At 31.1% G+C, this 13767-nt stretch overlaps 1 non-coding gene across 1 annotated transcript; it reads right to left on the reverse strand.

The window, feature by feature from the left end:
* On the reverse strand, window positions 1–73 carry TRNAF-GAA (transfer RNA phenylalanine (anticodon GAA)). Its single transcript has one exon. It is a non-coding gene; the product is annotated as a tRNA-Phe (tRNA).
* Between the last annotated feature and the right edge of the window lie 13694 nt (window positions 74–13767).

The following is a 13767-nucleotide window of genomic DNA, read 5'->3' on the forward strand; positions in this document are numbered from 1 at the left end:
TGCCGAAACCAGGGATCGAACCAGGGACCTTTAGATCTTCAGTCTAACGCTTTCCCAACTGAGCTATTTCGGCCGATATGGATATTCTCATTTTTCAATATGTTTAGTTTACATTGTTATTTCGCACAACGATAAGGAACTTTTAATATTATTGGTTTACAGTGTTATCTTAAAATAGTAATATGTTTTATTTGGTGGCCTCGAGTCACCTATCAAAATAACATTTCGACACCTAAGACGAATGGGAAACAATCATAAAATCAATCTCCTTTGAAATACCTGCTTTTTAATTATGAATTAGCTTATGTTTATTTCCAAAATGTGAGGACGTTAGTGTAATCCCACATATGCCATAAAATTTATACATCATCAATGACACATCTTGCAGCTTTCAATAAAAATATTCTTCAATGTGTGTTGCGTGTTTTGTTTTAATAATGTTAATAATACAGTTATAATATTACATAGGATTGCTAAACACCATGTAAATATGAATTTCGGCGACATTACAAGTGAAAATTTTACATAAATGCATAAACATAATATATTATAAAAGTACAGTAAATACTTTCACGTTAATTTGTAGTTCCATTATCGTAGATATTGCATAAAGGAGTACAAAAAGTTAACAATTTTATTTATTTATCTGTTTATTCTCGTTAAATAGACATTTACACATACGAGTATATGTGTATTTATTATAAACAATATATTCACAAACATAACAGGAAGAAAGGAAGATTTTTTTTAGAGAAGAACTTTAAAATTACAAGACCACCACATTCTAGACGCGCAAAATGAAGTTGATCGATTTATTGTATCTAATGATCAAATGATATTTATTTTATGTACTTAGGTATTAAAATTAAAACTGTAAAAGCCCTGCGGGCGTTCTATAAATAAATAAATAAAAACAAGATTGGTCCTAAATTTGCGTCTTGCGGAACGCCACTGATGATGTGCCATCAATTTACTCTGTAGCTAGTACTCTATTGATTAAATAATTTTTTAACCACTCATATAGTGATCCATCCATACCAAGTTTCTGCGGTTTATTCAGCAATAAATCATAATTAACTTTGTCGAACGCCTTACTAAAGTCAGACGTAATTAAATACTTAAATCATTTTGATAGAATGACGGGCTGCGTTGTCGAGGAGTAAGGCTCTCGACTAGCAGCTGAAGATAACGGGATGAAATCCAGGCGTATGCAAGTAAATTTTATTAGACTATTTTGTGTTATTTTAAAAATTACTAATTAAAAATAATATATATTATATTTGCGGCACCTTCCAGAGTGGAAGATACTCTAGTAGATTAAATATATCAACTATTGCAGAAATTTTATTGAAAAATACAATTCCTCTTGTCATGCTATGTTGTGATAGAACATCTGTTCTGCCGTGTTGTATCTTGAACAAGTCACCGCGACGACTACGGCTGAAGTTTTCAGACACGAATAAGGCATATCATTACAAGCGGAAAGGACAGTAAATTGAGTTATTAACTATTGCAAGATATGCAGAGCGTCTGGTTTCCAGGTAAAGGGTAAACGGAACATATATTATAATCTCTGCGATCATAGATGGCGCTAATTTAATTATTAAAAAAACACTTTTGCATGTTATGCTTTAAAAATTTAAAAACAATTAGATGAATTATCTGTTGGCGTACCTATATACTATGGCCATGCTTGTTAATTTTTTTAAAGGGATCACTTGGGATGGTGATAATATTTTGTTTTGTTCAAGAAATTAAACAATTTTCTTTTTCATGACAGATTCCAATATTTTTGAAAAGGAGCTTAAGAGACTTATGGGTCGGTAATAGTGTTTTTGTTTTTATTTTTGTATATGTGTGTAACTGAAGCTTTTTAAGACAAGAAGGGAAAACACGTTTACATATAATAGACTAAATATGTCTATACGTCCATACGGAATATCATTATTAATAAATAGTTTTGTAAGTATAAATATGAACTCAACTCCTCAAGTTAATTTGTTCTGTTTTGGGAACAAACAGCTATTACCTGTATAAAGGAACAGCTCATATGGTCTTATAGAAATCGTTGTCTCCCTTACCTTCATAGTTAGAAATATGAACAAAACGCTATTAGAAAGGGAAAACACCAAGCTTTATATTAAAATAAAGACGTTAACCACAGAAAAATTAAACCAAAGGTTCAGACTGCAATTTGAGAAAAAAATATGAATATTTTATCATTTTTTTTTTTATATGAAACGACAAAAAGTGAGGTGGCAGTAATGTTTATGTAGTTAACAATAATATTCAGTGCCCAGAGTTGCTAAACAAGATTCCATTCAATGTACCTGCGCGTTCAGCACGCTCTTGTGTCCTGTTCAGGGTTGATCAAAGCAAAACGAACTCTAAGCAGAATTCTTGCCTGAACAGACTGTGCAATAATTACAAAAGCGTATTATCCAAGGTTGATATTTTCAGTTGCGAACTAACCAAATACAACTGATTAAATGTAAACTGTCGATTTCCCGAAAATGAATAAGTAAATAATACATTTGTCAAATAAAATATGTACCTATTTTTACTATCAATAATTTTAGTTCAGTCTTTAGACGAAAAATGTAAGGTGAGCCATTTTTTAAACATTTTATGTTTGATTTGAAAATAAAAATATTATAATAGTTAAATGTTTATAATACAATTTGAAAGAGTATTTCATCTCCTATCAAAAACAGTTTTTAGTAATCAGATACGTTCAGAAATGTCCCAATAATTTGGATTTTATTGAGAAGCGGAATTTCGTCTTTCTGAAAGCATCTTTAAGAAAAATAAAGGTCAATATTCCAGAGGCCCGAGAGTTAAATGCATTCTTCTACCATTTGACACGTGTTGATCATTATTAGATTAAATGTGAATTCGATAATATCTGAATTGATATCTGACGTCTCATAACACATGTTATTAATCTGAAATCTACATAACAGAGTTGCTCAAAGACGTCATGTTCAAAGAAAAACCAAATATTTAAATTCCCGATCAATAAAATATATTTTAATAATCACCCCACTTAGGTTTGGGTATTATATTTTAATAATTTCATGATTTGGTGTCATATTTAAAAGGGCTTCAAATGTTATTCTAGGTTAAGGTTAAAGCATTTAGTGACATGTAAATTTTTATTATTGGTTATGTAACTGGTCGCGAAATATGGTAATCTTGGTATGATTGCTATGAAAACATCTGAAAAATTAAATGATTTTATTAAAAATAAATAGGATTTTGGAATAAAATCAAATAACAAATTATTTCAATTAAAGAGTTGGTGTACTCGTACGTCATAAATTTTCAAACAGTGGTAAAGTTTCAGTATTGCAAATGTTTTCAGTAGATTTTAAAACATCTACCGTATTGTCTTGATGAATATATGTATATTTGCCGGAAATTATTATTATGTATTAATATTTCAATGGACGTCACCATTTTTTGTTCATACATTCATGTTTAAAATTACTAGCATTATAAATAGATGATGACAGTCTACAAATTATAGTATCTAAATAACTCTTTTTGACTATACATCAGACGTTGTTGTTGCATTAGTTGATATGAAATACTTTTAAAGTTATCCCAGAGCTGACGTCATTTCATAATGTTTTTCCAGAGCAGTATTTTTTTTATATTTCAAAGGCAAACCTTTTATATTTAGAGATTTCTGTTTCAGCCGTTTATTTTAGCATGGAAGATTTAAAAAAACATTATCGCTAAATATATATAATGTGCGAATAACCTAAAAAACTGTCCAGTTCGATCCAACGGCTAACAGAAATTAACCTCTGAAGATTTGGAAGCATACAACACTTTAATCACGCTTGCTAACAAAGACTGCACACCTTACAACGCTTTACTTCGACTGTCACTTCACTTCTAGAACGTACTTTTGCCTGATTCTTAATAGAACTTTCATTAATTTCATCTAGATATGCTTTATGGACCGGCCAAAGCATGCAACTGGATACTGAAGAGAAATATAAAAGATCCCTATAAAATTGCAGAACATTGGAGAAAGTCTGTAGAAATGACGATTTAACCCCGAGGACATGCTTGCGGTTTACGCCCTCTTTTACCGTTTTCGTTTATCGAGAAAAATACTTGTTGTACAGTTACCCTTTCACAAAAGAGTACATTTTAATTTGGTTGGCGAACATGGGTACTGCCACCATGGACACTATTAATTGGCACTGTTGTAGTAGGTCACCCTTGAAACCTACTTTTTTTTTATCCTTTCGTGTTTTTGAAGCATGTGTGTCCAAGTTCGCTGGATGAGGTTTGTTTGGATCCTGGCCACATATGAGCCAGCCAACTGACTGTGGGTAAGCCAGGGAGGAAGGAATATAATATAACCGGTTACCACTGTCTGGGTAGCTGGATGGTAGGTACACTGAAGGGGAACCTTAATAATTTATAACCAGTCACCACTGTATGGGCAATCACTAGGTAGGTACAACCAGTGAAAACTGTATCAGTTCTCTTGCCCTGGTTAAAAAATCCAGAAACAGAATTATCCAAACGATAAAGAGGCAATAATATGAATTTTTAAACTTCTGATGTTTTCCACATTATCCCAATTCATCTTAATATGATAATAATTTAAGACTATACGCACAAAAGACAAGTGAAAAAGTGTCACGCCTCTAAAACAAAATTATGGAGGTCATGAACCGACCTTTGAGTCGTCTTTATATGTCAATATTATTGACTTTAATATTAAGAATACTTTATTGATAAACCACATCAAACTTACGTAAACTGAATTAGGTAACAAAATTCTAGCTTACATGATCTGTTCACAACCAATCGACTCATTAGTCTTTAGTGTTTAGTCCTGAACAGCGTCAGAGAAATGTAATATTTGAACTTTAATCCCAAACATGTAGCCAGGTGTCATTTGACCACGTGTTTCGGTAAAATTAACGACCGATGGGATTCATATTCAAAAGGGAAGGGTTCGCATTGAGATAGCTGTTAATATAAATACTTTGCACCATGACATTTTGTGTTTGGTCAGCATGGGCTGGAAACGTTTCGATTTTATTTTTCCCATTTTTCACTATCAATACTGTGTTCTCAAAAGTACAGTCAATCGGAGGTTAATTGATATGATACCTAGTTATTAATATTTCACTGACTATTAACAAAACTTCTTTTTTCTTTTGTTTATTTTTAAACAACCAGTTTTGTCTTATAGTTAATTGCGTCTTTTTTGGTCTAAAAAAAAATCCACGTAAAGATTATAAAGAAATTGCCTCATTAAACATAATTGACAAATCGACTTTATAACTATGAAAAATCAGACAAAATGTCTAGCACGGGTTGTTTCACGGAATTTGAACAATTTATCAAATTTAATAGTTGATTTGCAAGTTTTGTGAAGGTTCTATTCAAGTTTTTTTACTACATAATTATTGGCCAGTTTCTTCACAAAACTGAAATCACAGCAGAACTTGAACCTTGAACTTGAACTTGAATCTTCACAGAACTTGAAAATCAACTTTGAAATTTGACGAATTGTTCAAATTTTGTGAAACTACCTGTCCTTATTAGTGTTCCAAAAAAACGAAATTTCACAAGAAAATATAATGTTTAAATTCGGTTGGTAAAACAAATAGGTATTATTCTTTGGAATCGTAAAAAAACTAGGCATTGGGTGTATCTTGTTTTACTAAGAATGTCTGAGAACTGAAACCGTTTGTGTGCTACATCCTTGGAACTCTAGTATTTACTGGCACTACTACCTTCTGCACACTTTACACCTTTTGTCAGGATAGCCATGACACCTGAAACGGCTTGAAGATGCTAAACAAAGTTATTAAAATCCGAAGATACTAGGTATGCATAAAAAAACAACATCAGATGATCCTGTTGGTAGGAACTTATAGTACCTACATACTTACTACCTACCTACAAGATACGAAACAAAATAAGGGTACAATTTTAAATATTGCTAATTTATTAAGAATCTCTTCAAATTATTCGTGATCCGGGTGAAAACGGGATTGCAGGTCTTTAACGAATGAATTGATAGGTTTCCTAGTAACGAATGTATTTCCAATATTTCCTAACATGTGTTCATAAAAATCCAAATATTTCCGAAATTTGTCATTTTCTATTATCAAGGCAAGTTTAGGTTCATGGACACGTGTTCCCATATTTATTTATTTATTTATTAATTGGATGATTTTTATAGCGCCGCTTTTGCGAAATATCACCTCAGGGGCGCTGTACAGTTAATGCAGATATTACAAAAAAATATATAAATAATACAAATTGAAATTGAAATTAAGTTAAATAAAATGAAGTACAGAAACAGGTGACACGGAGATGGAGAATCTGCTGCAAGAATCTTAGGTGGTGAGGAAACTGGACCATCTGCTGCAGCGAGAGAGTCCACCGCGTCCACCAACAGTGCCAGCACGAGGTTCGTCATCCTTCCAGGTATGTGTCTGCTGCTAATAGAGCGCTGACACAATGTCCTCTCATGGATTCCAGACCTTGGCAGCACCGCTGTGACATTCGACGAAGGTAGAGGATGGAGACTCTGCAGCAAGAATCCCAGGTGGTGAGGAAACTGGACCAGCTACTGCAGCGAAAGAGTGCACCGCGCCACCAACAGTGCCAGCACGAGGTTCGTCATCCGTCCAGGTATGTGTCTGCTGCTAATTAAGCGCTGTCACAGTATCCTCACATAGATAACAAACCTTGGCAGCACCGCTGTGACGTTCCATCTCCTTGTACACTTGTTTCTGGTGATTATGTTAGTGGTGCATTGTTCCGAAATAAAAGGCGGCGGACGAGATAATAAATCACCTTGGGCACTTATATATTATACTTATATTATATACTTATATATACTTATATATATTATACTTATATATATTAGGAATTAGCAAAAAAAAAAAATATAACGAAATGGCCTGCAATCCCGTTTTTAGCCGGATTACTAACAATTTTTCCGAGACAACATTTTCTCCGTGTACGAAGTGTGGACAAAGGTACCACCATTTTCACATAATATAATAATAATAATAATGTTTATTTCAGCTGGACAGAGCGGTGTGTGCAATGCTCTGCCTGCCATAAAAGTTTACATTTAAGTTAATACATAAAAAGAAAATCAATAAAGAAATAAATTAAATAATAAAAAATGAATACATTGATGAGCACATTAGGACTTTATGGTGGCTTGAGTGAAATTCTCCATCTCTTGTGAAGAGGCGCTCCTTGCCACTGGGCAACGGCCTGGAAAAGAGTGAAAATAGTGAAATCTCTGGTAGCGCTGACTCGTCCCGGCTATTCTGTGGCGCATTAAAGCAGCGAACCCATGCACCCTTCCTTCGGTGAACATCTGTGAGGCGCTGCATCGCCAGGGGCGGCCAAATAGGGATCTGTATGGGGACCAGTATTTGCTCTAAATATCAGCAGGGATGACTTTTTAGCATTGTACATCAGCCCGTAACTATCAACGTAAGCTTCGCATATTGCCAGAAGTTTTTTCATCGCTCTTACCGATGGAGCTATAATATATAATATAATGATATATAATGATTTCATAAGGATGTGGGTCATTGCTAAGAGCATGAGGAACTCCGGTCCATTTTTTTTAATAATAATAAAATTTCAACTCAATGACAAACATATTTATTAATGTTTTTATAACTAGTTTTAATAATAAAAAAATATTATAAGAAGTTTTCATTTTTCAATGTTCGCTAAAACGCCCGGACGTCATAAGGTACCTTGTGACGTCACTAGAACCTTACTTTTTGTATCAATAGGATCAAGTCAGTACTGAACTGCAACGGACTCATAATATAGTCGTTCTAATCCTGTGACAAATATGATTTAAGCAGTGTTAGAAAGAGAAAAAGATGGCTGCCTTCACGCATGGCAGCAAAGCGTTCTGGTTGTTTGCGGGCTCCATAGGTCTCAATTTATGCATATCCAGTCTACCACCTCTTACCAGACCTGACTAAATAGCTCATTAGAAAACACCGCCACTAAAAAGGCTAACTTATTGTCACTGCGGTTTTTATATGAAAAAACTGAGTATCACTACAACTATTAAGCGATTTTAATAAAACATTACTCGTTTGAAATAGTGCAAAAAATCTCTCAAAAAATACTTTAGTTGCATTTAAAGATACAATGTGAATTTATTCATGCCTATAACATACTAACCCCTCCAGCAATTGAGGGTCATATATGACCGGGCGTTCATATTTTATAAAACTATTTTTATCTTTTTTTCTATCTTGCGGAAAAACTTAATTTTTTGACATTAGAAACAAAAATAATAATTCTTTCCAGTTTGCTTCAAATATTTAATATTTGCTTCAAATATTTATTGAATCCAATAATAAAATATCCAAAATTAATAATTCATATTTCGAGCCGCTATCGTAACAAACGGTTTAACTTTAAAAAGTATTTGTAATCTTTTATTATATGAACGAGATAAAAGTGAGTGCACAGTTTTATTACAAATTCCCCAAAATAAGGAACGTGTTTTCAAAATATCGAGTTCTCTCAATTTTTCTATGATTGGAGAAAAAAATTAAGTAAAAACGTGATAAGCGTTTTTGACAATATTTTTCATGTTTGAAATTAAAATTATATAAAAAAAAATATATAAAAAAAATAAATATAAAAAAAAATATAAAAAATAAAATAAATATAAATAAAAAAAATATAAAAAATATATAATTATATATAAAATTATATAAAAAATTATATTAATTATAAAACATAACGAGTCAAGTCCCTGGATAGAAAATGAAGAACTCAATTTTTCAGGCATTGAACAAATGAGTTTTTCTAATATATCTGTTGAATTGTTAAACAAAATTATTAAAAATACTCATAATTGGAAAGCCACGGGTTGCGATTGGATACATAATTTTTGGTACAAACGTCTAACTACTTTACATCCTCTTTTGGCAAAAAATCTTTCAAAATTTGTCAGTCAACCACAAAATTTTCCAAATTTTCTAACTAAGGGCATTACTTATATGTTGCCCAAAAGCGAAAATATTAATAATCCCTCTCAGTACAGACCCATTACATGTTTATCGACAATATACAAAATATTAACCTCTTGCTTGACAGATTTAATATATACTCATTTAGATGAAAAAAATATTTTATCTGAACAACAAAAAGGTTGTCGCAGAAAACATATGGGATGTAAAGAACAATTAGTTATTGATTCTGTAATTCTAAAACAGATTCAAACTCGAAAACGTAATTTACATACTTGCTATATAGACTACCAAAAGGCTTTCGATAGTGTCCCGCACTCGTGGCTGATCAAAGTATTAAATATATATAAAATTAACCCCATTACTATTAGCTTTCTGGAAAATATTATGTCCTTTTGGAATACCAATTTACTTATCAATTTAAAAGGTAAGAAAATAGTAATACCGGGCATTTCAATTAAAAGAGGAATTTTTCAAGGAGACTCATTGAGTCCTCTTTGGTTTTGTTTAGCATTGAATCCTCTATCTAAAATGTTAATTAAAAGCAAGTTTGGAATAAAAGTTAAGGGTAATACAAGGGAGAGTAGTACAATTTCGCATTTATTATATATGGATGACATAAAATTATTTTCGAATTCTGAACAAAATTTAGAGAAAATGATCGAGGTAGTTAAAAACTTTTCAGATGATATCAAAATGACTTTTGGTTTAGATAAATGTAGAACGATCCATATAGAGAAAGGCAAAATTGTAGATGGGGACGAGAGTATATTTAGAAATTTCCAAATTACTAGTATGAAAAGGGATGAGGTTTATAAGTATTTAGGATACCCACAATCAAATAGATTAGACCATAGTAGTATTAAAAATGATATTAGGATTAAATTTCAAACTAGGATCAGGAAAATTTTAAAATGCAATCTATCTGCTAAAAATTTAGTAAAAGCAATAAATACTTGGGCAATACCTCTATTAACGTACTCATTTGGCATAATTAAATGGTCTAATACAGATTTAGATAACTTAGAAAGTTTAATTAGAACTACGTTAACAAAGTTTAATTGCCATCATCCAAATTCAGCTATAGAACGAGTTAATTTACCTAGAAATTTAGGAGGTAGAGGTATAGTCAAAATAACTTCTTTGAAACATAATCAGGTAGAAATGCTAAGAATTTTTTTCCATAGGAAAGCTCATAGCTCAGAAATGCACAAAATAATTTGCAAGGCAGATAGAAATATTACACCTTTAAATTTATACGATGAGAATGCCAACATTTTTATAAATCCCAATCAGGAATTATTAGATTCCTGGTCAAATAAAATTTTACACGCAAAACACTTCAATTATCTCAACCAAACGTATGTTGACAAAATTTCGTCAAACAAATGGTTGAGTATTGGAGAGTTGAGCGCAGAAATAGAAGGATTTATGCTTGCCATTCAGGATAGAGTCATTAATACTAAAAATTATAGAAAGCATATAATCAAAGATACAAATCAAATTGATGATTTGTGTAGAAAATGTTTGGCTTTTCCGGAAACTATAGAACATATTATATCGGGATGTTCTATATTAGCACCGTCCGAGTATACATTTAGGCACAATCAGGTTTTAAAAATAATTCACCAAAATTTGGTAATTAAACATAACTTGATTGACTGCCGTAATGTAGTACCATATTATGAATACGAACCAAATTCATTTTTAGAAAACGAATTTTATAAAATATATTATGATAAAACTATACTAACAGACCGAGCGATTAGTCATAATAGACCCGATATAGTTTTACATGACAAAATTAAAAAAATAACTTATATCATTGATGTCGCTATTCCAAATTCCTGTAATATTCAAAAATCTGTTAGTGAAAAAATAAGAAAATACACAGATTTAGGAAATGAAATAAAAAGAATTTGGCATTCTCAGACTATAAAAATATTACCATTCGTTATTTCGGCTACTGGCATTATACCTAGCTCTCTAATTAAAAATTTAGGCGTATTAGATCTATCAAAAAAATTATATATAAAGATGCAAAAGTCGGTCATTTTGAATACATGTAGGATAACAAAAGATTTTTTAAATATTTATGTTGAGGGATCAGTAGGATTTATAGGCCCTGTTAGAAGTTCTACCGAGCCGAACCCTCTGATATGAAAATATCTGGAGACGGTGAATTATTTTCCCATTTGATCTCTGGTGATTTGACGTGTTGTTCTTGTATTGTTTTGTATTTATTTTGCTTATATAATGCACTTACATAATGTTGATTGACTAGATGATCATTTGTGGAAAAGTGAGTGGAAGGGTTAAGTTTTTCCTTTGGGGAAGACTTAACCCGGACAACTAAATCGGAAGTTTAAAAAAAAAAAAGAAATAGTAATGTTTATTTTAAATGCATACACTGAATGATAATTTTATTTTGTTTCTAAAACAGTATTTGTTTATATGGAAAATTATAATTTAAGATGTATATAGAGCATTTGAAATACACATTGCAAACTGAACAAAAGCGATGAAAATACTGAAGAGTTAAATTAAGTCTTCCTCGACTTAATTTAACTCTCGACCATTCGTAAAAATAAATGCCGCCGACGGGAATTGAACCCGCGCCTTCTGATGTCGGCTTATTTCCAACCCGCCAAATAATTCAATATGTACTAGTACTTCAATCAACAATAATTACTGTTTATTATATTTTACCACCTGTAAACAACCAATATTTTTTTTCTAGGAAAGGCTTTGTCAGTGCTAAATTTCCCACTAGATGGCGTCGAGAAATATTATATCTACATTTGTTGGTAAAATATTTAGGCTTTTCAAATGTTTCTTTTTTAATGATAAACTGAAGTTTATAAAACAAAGTATTTTATGCATAGCACAAATAATAATAAAATATTATTAGCAATAATTAGTCGCCTGAAATATCAATACAAATTAAAAATATCTTATTGTTAAAGTAAAAATAAATGTTATTGTTAAAAACTTCATTATATCTACTTTAATTCGATTACGCATTTTATTCCAGTGGAGAGATAATGCTTATAAATGATGATAAACTCTTTCTCTTCTTTAACCGGTGATTCCTCATATAATTTGGAGTAAATAAATACAAATAATTTTTGGTCTCCGGTGACATATATAAAACATAGAAAATAAGTAGTTATTGGACAGCTAGAGTCGATTAGAGGAGTTGGGCGGTTACTCGGCTGAGTAACCAGTGAAAAGGATTGGATTTTTTTAAAAACCTTTTTATAAAACATAAAATAATAATAATGATAAAAAAATATAACCGCCACCGGAGACCAAAATTTTATTTAGATATTTTTCTTTAAATAATTTATTTATTTATTTTATTAATGTCAGGAATCACTGGTTAAAGTACTTCTCTTAACCCTTTCACACCCGCATTATTGTTTCCACAAATATAAAATATGTAACGCTTGATAATACCTCAGAAAATTATTTGAAATTTATTTGTATTTATTTTTTTTTTTTTTTTAAATAAGTTTATGTTAATTTGGATGAAAATTGGACGTCAGAGGGTATTTTTTAAATAGTAAGGAAAAATAAACATAACACAAAAGTAATACAAATAACTGTTTCACGTCAAAAATGCACATTTACAATGTAGTAATAATCTCTAAGGTACAAATAAATAAAATTTTAACTAAAATTCATCCAGAAATAAAGAAATAATCTATGATAATAAATCTTTAAAATTCGCCATACTAGTCGAAAACATGTCCGTCACTACCAGTGTTAATTTGAATGAACATTGAAAATCATTTATAATATTCTGGCAAATGACTGTGAACAGTGAATTGAACTGATGTTAGCATTATAGAACACATCTTAATGCGTTAAAATATTCGTAATTCGAGTAGAAAATATTGATACCTATCTCACTTTAAAGTAATCAATAACGGTATAAATTCAATGAAACTCGCAATTAGCAGATGTCAAAATATTTATCGTTGTTGTGGCTGGAATAAGGATTTCAACCGAGTGGAAAAAATAGAAGCCACAGAAAAGACTACAAGCTATAAGAAAACAAAAACAAGGCTTTTCTAAATTGCTACCATTACGGTAAAAAAAATCACAAAGTTCATGTTAATTTGAATTACCACTGGGACTGAAAGTGTTAACACCCTTATAGATACGTATGACCATTATAATATTATGTTGCTGTTAGCTAGTTGAAGCTTTTACCCGTTCATTCTAATCTACAAACATATAACGTAACTATTTTATAATTTCTCACTGTAATGTACTTACTGAATATTATTGGTACTAAATAATATTCAGGAAGTACATTAAATAACTACAATAATGTACTGTGCACTCCTCTTCCAAACCCAAGCTAACGCTTCTATGGAAGAGTAGTATTCAAATCTCTTAATAATTTTATATGTAATTGCTTTATTTCTTTAATAAGAAAAATTAAAATTTCCGTCGTAAGGTACTATACATTGTTGTGAGAAAAATAATTTATGTTAATAATAATCGTTATTACTTGTACAACTTTCCGTAATGAAATTTTGACATGCAACACATCTCTGGACTGATCAAGTAAAATAAGATATTTAAAATTTATTTTGACCTCTGACAAATAATATCTTCTTTTCAATGGCATTATTTTAATCACATTGATAAACTTTCCTTATTTGGCGTTTGAAAATGTAATTTCTTATTTAATAATTATTGCTCGGCTTGTAATGAGAAACTGCGGTTTAGTAGTGCATCA

The sequence above is a fragment of the Hesperophylax consimilis genome, chromosome 9, assembly GCF_061612785.1.
Source record: "Hesperophylax consimilis isolate HC1 chromosome 9, BYU_Hcon_1.0, whole genome shotgun sequence".
In the NCBI taxonomy this organism is placed as follows: domain Eukaryota; kingdom Metazoa; phylum Arthropoda; class Insecta; order Trichoptera; family Limnephilidae; genus Hesperophylax; species Hesperophylax consimilis.